Here is a 9,703-nt window from a genome sequence, read left to right on the forward strand (position 1 = left end):
CGTTACCGCAGCTTACCACTCTGCGCCACCATTTAAGCACTCAAAAAGAAAGAGAGCAAAAAGTGAGTGGATATTTGTATTCCTTGTTAGGGTGATTAAATGCTGCAATAGCTGAATCCCAGACCCACAGAATCCTGAGAAACATCATTATTCAAGGTCCCTGATTCCATACTGTGGGAAGCTGCCTTATGCTGCCATTCCTCCATCTATTGTCCACACTGACTGGCAGCAGCTCTAAATATTTCAGACATGGGTCTCTCCCATCCCTACCAGGAGATGCCAGAGATTGAACCTGGGCCTTCTGCATGCAAAGCAGTTGCTCTTCCACTGAGCCATGACCCTTCCCTAAGGGCAGGATCATGTGGAAAGAAGTGTTGGAGGCTAAATCAGAAGCAGCATTGGCAAATTTATCTTCCGCTGTGATCACACACTTGAAATGTTATTTCTGCGTTCCTGCATTACCTTAACAGAGCAGCATCGATTGGAGCCATGGGGAAATGGTTCCACAACAGAAGAATTAACCTTTTTTACAGCAACCTCCTTTTGGAGTCCTTACTTGTGCCAAGGGATGCTGAGGACAGTCAGTTGTAATTAGCTGTCTTTCTTCCTATGCACAATACAAGCTGGACATACCTAAGAACTTAGATTCTTTAAAAAAAAAATTCTGTGCATTAATCAATTGGAGAAGAGCAATGAAGCCACAATGGCTTTAATCTTAACACTAATGGTCTATTGATTACTCATGAGTAAGAAGATTTGGGAGGGAGGAGAGAAACTGCACCATTTTTTACGGAAGTAAAGGCAACAAAGCTCCTGGGATTAAGCCCACCGAGCCGGCAGAAAGTGTTATTTCCAGACAAAGCTCTTCCCCGAATAATTTGTCTGTTACTCAATTTTTAAATTATTCATTTCTCTGATTAATGAAAATATGCTAATTAAGGATTAGATGTTTAAAAGGTATAAATATCTTTCATTACCTAAAGTAATTATGATAAGTAATTACTTAAACATTATGATTCAGAAATAATTTCTCTGATAGAAAAATGGGTAAGGGGAAAAATGCTGCTCTAGGTGAATTCAGGATAGTTTAGGCAGTTCAGTGGTTATATATATATATATGTATGTATAAATATGTATATATATGTAATTTAGCTATAATTCACATAAACCTTACAAGATTTCCTTACATCATTTTGCTACTTACTTGCAAGCCTGTCTTCGCATTATTTGATTGGCATGAATTTGTACGTTGCTGAGCACTGCAAAGCTGATTTAGCAAACTATTTGAGCTGGCCAGCTATGTTTACCCCAAACAGTGCATCCAGGCCCACAATCTAACATCTCAAATTATGCATCTATATAAGCCTAGATGAGTTATCACATTTCCTCTCAAGTAAGGATGCTAAGGATTCTTGCAACCTAAGTATCTTACAGGAAAGAGGCCTAAGACGTGAAAGAGTTGCATAAGCATTGCACAATATTTCAAAGCCCTGAAAAGTACCACAAGTTTGAAACATTTGGGAAACTCAACTGTAGGTATATACATAGCTGAACTTGTACAATTACGGTTGCTTCTACATAGGGATGGAAAGCTCTGTCACTCCATTTCTCATTTTTCCAGTCTTAAGTTCAGTTCTGCAACAATTTGCATTTTTTTAAAAAAGAAAATCCTCCTGAAAATTCTTCAGCATTTAAGTGCTAATTTCTCCTACCAAACACATTCTGTATGCAGTTTTGACTAATGTACACATATTTGCAAGCCATTTCTCTAATATAATGCATCTCTGTGTTATTTTCACTGATACATTCCGTTTCAGTCTCCTAATACATGTATTTTTGTAACCATGTTTGGTTGGAGAACTGCATCACAAAATTTGAATAAATGTAAATTTTGAAGGATGGCTGTGTTTCAGTTAGTCATATTGTTTTGGAAAGTGAGAATTTGATAAAATTGGATTTCAATGCACAACAAATCGAATTTCTCCCCCAACCTCACTTCCAGTTGAGGTTTTTACTGAACATTCATTCTGATTTGTTTGCAGGGACATTATATGATGTTATATCAATAAATTGTTATCCCACACTTAGGGATATATTATTTATTTATTTATTTATTTATTTATTTATGCGATTTATTTATCACCCATCTGGCTGGAGACCCAGCCACTCTGAGCGATGTACAAAGTAAAGGTATATAAACATCACAACATCAAAAAAAACAAGCAATAAAACTAAAACAACCAGATAAAAGCTACTACAGTAAGGTTCAATAAGGCTTCTAGCCCGTATAGTCCAAAAGGTGCGTCATTTGCGAAACCGAAAGTGGCACCTCCTCTCACTCTCAGCATCCAGCGTCCAGTGTAGTAAACAGCGAGGGGGCGGCACAAACAGGCCCCACGAAGACGTGACCAACAGGAAAGTTCTCCCCAAGAAGCCAAAGGCAAAGGCGCCGAGAGGCAAACGTGGCCGACACAAGGCGGAACGAACAAAGGTCAACACGGCAGGACAGTGGGGGCTGCAGGGGCGCGCCCCAACCCCAGCAGCCATTGGAAAACTGCCGCAGCCAGCAACGCCGTCTCCCGAAGATAGGCCGCGGCGCCAGGCCCGCCGAAGGGCCGCAGCCCACCCCCAGCTCCGACCCAGCAAACAAGAAATGGCGGCGGCAGCGGCCCAGCACAGGTGGAAGTTTCACATCGCATTTCTGATAGCTGGCATCCAGGTCGGGTCCGAGGGTGATGGCATAAGAAGGGGGGAGGCTGCCCCGTATTTTCCAATGCATTGTAACCTCCAACAAGGGAGAAATTACCGTATAAAAGCCGTTCGTTGTGGAGCTCCCTCGCCCGTAGCTGTTGCTCCTACCGCCATCTCATGCTGGAGTCTCATCTGGCCCCTCATCTGCTGGAGTCTCATCTGGCCCCTTGGTGGAGTAGAGGAATGTTTGGACTGGCTGACTACAAAGTTTGCAAGCAAGAATTATATAAAAAGGCATTGATTTCAGTTCTAACTCTTGTTTGTCACTTGCAGTGCTGTTTCCATTCTGCTACAGTTCGGCTTCTAACAAACCTATGTTATGCAGCTCACTATCTGCTGTGACATAATTTCACCTAACTTATGTAATTAAGTTATCATCACATGTTCCACCCCATTCATTTCAATGCAAAGGCCATTCATTTCAGTGCAAAGGAAACAATGTAAATAAGGGGGGGAGTAATAAATTACATCTTGTTTGCAGACTGAAAACAACAATTGCAAATACCCACTGTATTCACTAGACTGATTTCCATTCTGTACATAAGCAAACATTTCAATCAACATCCCTGCCCACACTTCTAGTGCATTTCCCCATAACTTTATCTACCGCAAAAAGTCCAATTTTGGAGGGGAAGTGGATTTGTGGCCAAATCCACTTTCACTTTGCTAAAGTTTAACTTTTGACTTTCAGGCGTCTCTTGAAGACCTTTTTGTGCCAACAGGCCTGTGCAACTGTATAAAATGTCTCTTGAGCAGCCAGTCATTTTAATGATTGTTTTGTATTGCTCTTCAATGTTTTTATGGCACTGTACACCACTCTGATGTTTTATGAGAGGGTGATATATAAATACTTTAATAGATGAATAAATAGTGCAACGTGAATTTGCCACTATATGACTGAATCCCACCTGCAAAATAGCAACAGTCTGGAAGCAGCCTATGTCCATACACACATAGCTGTGCCTTTATCACACTTCCTTCCTGTTTTTGTACGTGGCCTCAAGTTTCAAGTGGAACATACCTCATTTGTGTTAGATTGTGTCCTGTTTGTGTGGTTGACCCTATCAGACAGAGAGAGAGAGAGAAAGAATGTGAAATGGGTCATTAATATATAGGCATGGAAACAGGGCCGGTTCTAAAGGGCAGCCAGGTTGGGCACTGGCCCGAGGACCCCTGGAGCTAAAGGCCCTCTGCTCTCCTTCCATGATCCGTGGAAGCAGGACAGGAGCCGCGGATCATGGGACAAGAGCTTCCAAACCGCCCGCCATTCCCCCACTTCACTTATTGATTGATTGATTGATTGATTGATTGATTGATTGATTGATTGACTTACCTTTTTCTCCACTGTTTTTTGCAGTTTGCCATCAACCAAGATGGCGGCCGAGGCTTCCCTAAGGGGCTGAAGCCTCTGCTGCCATCTTGGTTGATGGCACGCATGCGTGCTACATGCACACATTGCTGCCATCAACCAAGATGGCGGCAGAGGCTTCAGCCCCTTAGGGAAACCTCGGCCACCATCTTGATTGATGGCAAACCTGTGCGTGCAGTGCATGCAGCCGCAAAAAAGCGGAAAGGTAGGTGAAGTGGGGGGGATGGGATAGGATGGCGGGCGGCTCAGAAGCTCCTGTCCTGCGATCCCTCCTGTGGCTGTTTCCATGGATCATGGAAGGGGAGCGGAGGGGCCCAGGGCACGCTGGTGCCCAAGGGCCCTGTGATGCCTGGAGCCAGTCCTGCATGGAAAGATTGTAAGTTTTAGTTCTCAGTTTCTCATTTTTCTAATCTTAAATTGGTTCTCCACATTTCTGCAGCAATTTGTGATTTTTTTTAAAGAAGCCCATGAAAATTCATCAGCATTTTAATGCAAATTTCTTCTAATAAGCACGTTTTTGTGTGCTGTTTTGGCTAATGTACATATTTTTGCAAGCAATTTCTCCTAATATAATACACTTTTGTATGGTATTTTCCAGAGCTTGGAAAAGTTACTTTTTGAACTACAACTCTCATCAGCCCCAGCCAGCATGGCCACTGGATTGGGCTGATGGGAGTTGTAGTTCAAAAAAATAACTTTTCCAAGCTCTGGTATTTTCACTAAGATATTCATTTTATGCACATTTCCCCCATATAAATACATTTTTGTAAATATAGTTTGGTTGGAGAAGTGCATTGCAGAATTCGGGTAAGTGCAAATTTCAAAGGATGGCTCAATTTCGCTTCTAATATTGTTCCAGAAAGTGTGGCTTTGATAGATTCAGCTTTAAATGAGACCTGAATTGAATTTCTCCCTATCCCTAGTTATATATCATGTGCAACCAGTATCCAGTGGTTGTGTAAGCAGCTCATTTTTCCCCCTCTCTGCAGCCGTTACACTCTCTGATAAGTCTTTCCAGAGGATTGTGGCCATGGCTGCTCTCTTAAACAGTGTGGTCGTATTGTATGGGTCTGCAGCAAGAGGGGGGTATCTCTTGGGGGAATAATGTAATCAAAGAATCATAGAGTTAGAAGGGGCCTGTAAGGCCACAGAGTCCAACCTCCTGCTCAATGCAGGAATCCAACTTAAAGCATACCCAACAGATGGCTATCCAGCAGCCTCTGGAAAATTATGTCTGCAGAGCTTCTCTGGTGCAAGACTCCTCTGCCCGATTACAGACCCTCCCACTGTAACTGCACACAGCACAGCCAATACTGTACAAGAGATTCCCCACACACGCACACACAACTTCTGAGGAGGCTTTATACAGTGATGGAGCTGCAGATGGGAAGGAAGACAAGTGGAAGATTGGTTGCCTGCTGCCTTCCACTTACACAGCTGCTGTTTACGATCCATAGACAACGGGTGGGCAAGATCACTGAAGTGATCATGGCTGCCCTACAAGAAAGAGCCAGTTCAGCAAAGGGTTGTCCTACATGACATCATTCCTGTCGATATATTTCCCCAGGCAGTTTTATCCAATGTCCGCATTGAAGCGGCTACAACAGTGGACGCTGCCTCCCCCTGCATCTCTTGTCTTGAAGTGCTGTGTCAGGACCTAACTCGAATTTAAAAGTCACAAGAGATGCAAATCTGCATGCTCCCGCCACGCTCTCAGTCCTTCTTGTTTCAGATATCGGGCAACTCTAAAAGCTCTGCCAACAGCAATCCTTCTGGCAGTGAGGAGAAATTACCTAAAAAGCAGCAATAAAACATGTCAACATGGTCGCTTCCTCTGCTCCTGGTTTGGCACTCTAGCGTGCAAGCAGCAACAGGCAGGCACTTGGGGCAGCGTGTACACTTTGCTTTTTTATATACAGAAAAAGAGAAAGTTTCAGAATTCTGAATTAACAGAAGCTGAATCCTGCAGCCTGTGCGAAGCATTCATATTTGAATATGTTTGTTTGTTTTGCATTGTTTATTCCTTTCCCTGCCTCATGGGGAAAGGCAAGGTTCAGGGCACAGAAGGAAGCTCAGAAAGCCCCTTGGTGGTTACCTCTGGTTGGTTTACTTATTGGCCCTTGATTTTTCCAGCGTATGTTCCTCATCCATAAGGGCTTTTGAGAGAGAGATTCTCAGAATGATGAGAATCCCTCACATTTTCTGCACGTAATCATATGTACATATCAATCCCCTTCCACGAATTCTCCCAGCACTTACAGGAAAATATGTGGAGGGGTGGGGGAGTGAGTTCATATCTGCTGGCCTCACCTGTGAGGTTAAAGACAGTGTCAGTAGAAACAGTCCCAACACACATGCATGCCTTGACGTATGAATTGCACATGCCATGTTGTCTGAATAGGCCTGGTGTTCTGAACCAATCTCAAAGACCTAGAATGCATTTATTAATTAATTTGGAAATTAATATACTGCCTATATTTAACCCGAATTCTAACTCTCATCACGGACAGGACCATTTGATGATTCCAACTGCATACAAAGCTCACACCATGGAAGCACACAAAGATGTGGCCTCTGCCACTGTTGAACAATGGTGGGTGGGAACTTCCCTATCCCGTGGAGACTTAGCCGAGTCCAAGGTTAAAATCTTTTCCAGAAGGAGGGCCGGCCCAAGACATTTTGCTGCTTGAAGGAAGGACACAGTGGTGCCCCTCCCCCCATTCCACATACAGAAACTGATCAGACTGGCAGTTGAATGTTGCCATAACCAGGGCCAGCACCAGACTTTAGGGGGCCCTCAGAACAGTACTGCACAGACACCCCACAACCACGAGTGCACAGTATTTTTCTTCTTCTGCTGCTGCTGCAGTATTGGTGGCAACAATGCCACTCACTGCCCTCCCTGGACACCTTTTAGCAATGGATGGGCAGCAGTGCCATTTTTTGGATAGAACCCAAGCTCAGCTCCAATCCCCAGTTGTTGCCCACCATCTTAATTTACTCAAAATGCAATACACTGTCTATAGAGCTGTTAAATCTATAGGTTTCCTAGACCTATAGTCTGAGGTTTATAGATTCCGTAGATCTATAGTCCAAGGCACTGTATTTTGGGTCAGTTACGATGCCAGGCAGCCCCCACAGCCAGCAGCCAAGATTCCCTCCCATTCTAAAATGGCACTGCGATCTGCTCACTGAAGTAACAGCCATGCATGGCCTGACAAGGATGAAGGTGAGTGAGCGCAGCCAGGTCAGGCTGCCGAGGCCCCTTCTGAGCCCCTGGGGCTCTTGGTCCATGCCTGACCCGGCTGATCACTGGACTTGACTTTGATATTGGACAATGGGACAACTTCCCCCATCACACCTGAGGTCAGCAAGTGAGTTTAGGGGGTGTAGGGCACCCCACATGGGACAAACAACTCTGTCCTCAGTTTGCTGCCACTTTCCCTCGGCATCTGCTACCTGAGGTGCATGCTCACTCTGTTTAACAGTTGGGCCAACCTCTCCCAGAAGCACTGTAAGACCTTCTAACTGGCTTTCGATGGCCAAAACTAAGCAGGGAAGAGATTATTTTAACTATTATAGTGTTATGTTTCTGTATTACTATATCTTAATGGACATCAGTTACTACTTTTAGTGGATTGCTGTTTTACTTGTCATGTCTGAGCCACGAGGGTAGAGCAGTTGAGAAAATGTGAATAACTGCTTAGCCATATCAGCTAATGCAGACTGTAGCGTACAGCCCAGTTTACTGTACTTTGGTCTGACACTTTTTTTTATTTTAAACACTGTGGAAGAAAAAGCAGAGTGCTTCTGAGCATGTGCAGAGTATCTTTTCAATGTGAAGGGAATCCACATCTGTTTTTAAGAATGGGCCTGAGAACATAGTACCAACAATGACTGTTTGTGAGAATGAAATTCTAGCCAGGGTGCAGATTTTGGCCGGATAGTAACCCTAAGCAAGGAGTAGATGTACTAAAATATCTCCTCTGATCCCCTAAAATAGACCCATGTTGATATTATTTGAGAAAGAAAAGCCAGAATAATCAGAGCTCTTGCAGTTCACTCTATAAATAACAGAGATTAGTTTAAACATTTAAGAAGGGGGGGGGGGAATGGGACTGCCGTGGATTTTGTTACTGAAATAGTTTTCAAAACTAACATCTGTCAGTTCTGTGACACTGAACAGACACACTCTCTCCATTTCTACCAATGAGGTCTGACAATATGAGAGAAGTTTATAGAATTAAGGGCAGCAGATCCTTCTTTTTGGCACCACTGAAATCAGCGCAATGGGAGGCCAACATATTATATTACTCATTATCTCTCAAAAGTTACTCACCGACCAGTTTTGTTAAATGGAAAGGCTAGAGTGAGGAATGGGTAACATCCATTAAGGCCTTTGCTCTTTTCCTTTTTGAAGGAAATAAAATAAACAGGTCCAAGACAAACATGTGTCTGGCTGAGTCAGCTAGAAAAGGCTTTTAAAAAAGAAAGAAACACAACAAAACAGTTTACAGCCCAACATTGTATTACCAGACTTTATTCTCACTGTGTTTTTTTTCACATCTCAATTAGCAGTTTTATATATTTAATTTTAACTCTTATACAGATGGAATTTTCTTAAAATCTCAATGTCCAGCTTATCCACAGAGGGTTTTTTTTTAATTCCCATCTTGCCAGCCAAGTTCTGCTAAAAATTCAAATAGTTCTTGCATATTATATGCATTATTACACATCATATGCATATTTCCCCCAGATTTCCTAAAGTAGCCAACACATAAACAAATACAACAATGCATATTTCTTTATAAAAACATATTTGTATTAATACAAAATCATGCTGCAGAAACACAATCGAGCTTAGGGTTTGACTCATATCTATAGTATACATGTTTACATATAATTAGGGTTTTTTTTAAAAAACAACAACAACAATGCACATGTGACTCAGTCATAAGCAGGCGCTTGCTACAAGAAGTGGTCCAATGTGAGAGATGCTTGATCAGGTGGGAACCACGAAAGTCCATATACCAATCCATTTAAAACAGATTCCTCCTCCATCCCCCTAAGAGACCTAGCTTGCTTTTCAGAAATGCACATGAGGAGGTTGAATTCAATGGTGGCTTTACACTAGTAGAAAGCTTATGCTTGCTTAAAGCAGGGCACCCAATTTTTGTTGATAATCTTTCTCCATCCCTCAGAAGCAGCTTTTCAGGGGTCATGTGGTGGGTATGTGGGGAGGGGGGTCAATGAAAACTGGATGACATCCTTTGTCATGAGCATTAGCGCTTTCCACTAGCACAAAGCAATCACTGGGTTTATTCAGAGGTACCCACCTTAACGATTGTAGGTGCCACAATTGGGGGAAGGGGAATCAGATAATGTTGTTACCTTTTCCTCCACCTTTTGAGAGAAGCCCACAAAGACAACCACTTCCATCCAATAAGGGGCATCTGGACCAGGAGGACCCACATGCTCAAATGCATAACGCAAGTGTAATTCCTGTGGCTATATCTTACATCCAGCTCTTAGAGCTGCGCGCGTTGTTCTGGTCATCATATCAGAACTGCACCCTGTACCAAA

General features: G+C 43.0%; 1 long non-coding RNA gene across 1 annotated transcript; it reads right to left on the reverse strand.

The window, feature by feature from the left end:
- Nucleotides 1–2,146: 2,146 nt before the first annotated feature.
- LOC133384312 (uncharacterized) lies at nucleotides 2,147–8,526 on the reverse strand. The gene is made up of 3 exons (XR_009762498.1): nucleotides 8,460–8,526; nucleotides 3,773–3,812; nucleotides 2,147–2,951 (listed from the first exon to the last, which is right to left on the reverse strand). It is a non-coding gene; the product is annotated as an uncharacterized LOC133384312 (long non-coding RNA).
- Nucleotides 8,527–9,703: the final 1,177 nt, after the last annotated feature.

Source organism: Rhineura floridana, chromosome 4 (assembly GCF_030035675.1).
Source record: "Rhineura floridana isolate rRhiFlo1 chromosome 4, rRhiFlo1.hap2, whole genome shotgun sequence".
In the NCBI taxonomy this organism is placed as follows: Eukaryota; Metazoa; Chordata; class Lepidosauria; order Squamata; family Rhineuridae; genus Rhineura; species Rhineura floridana.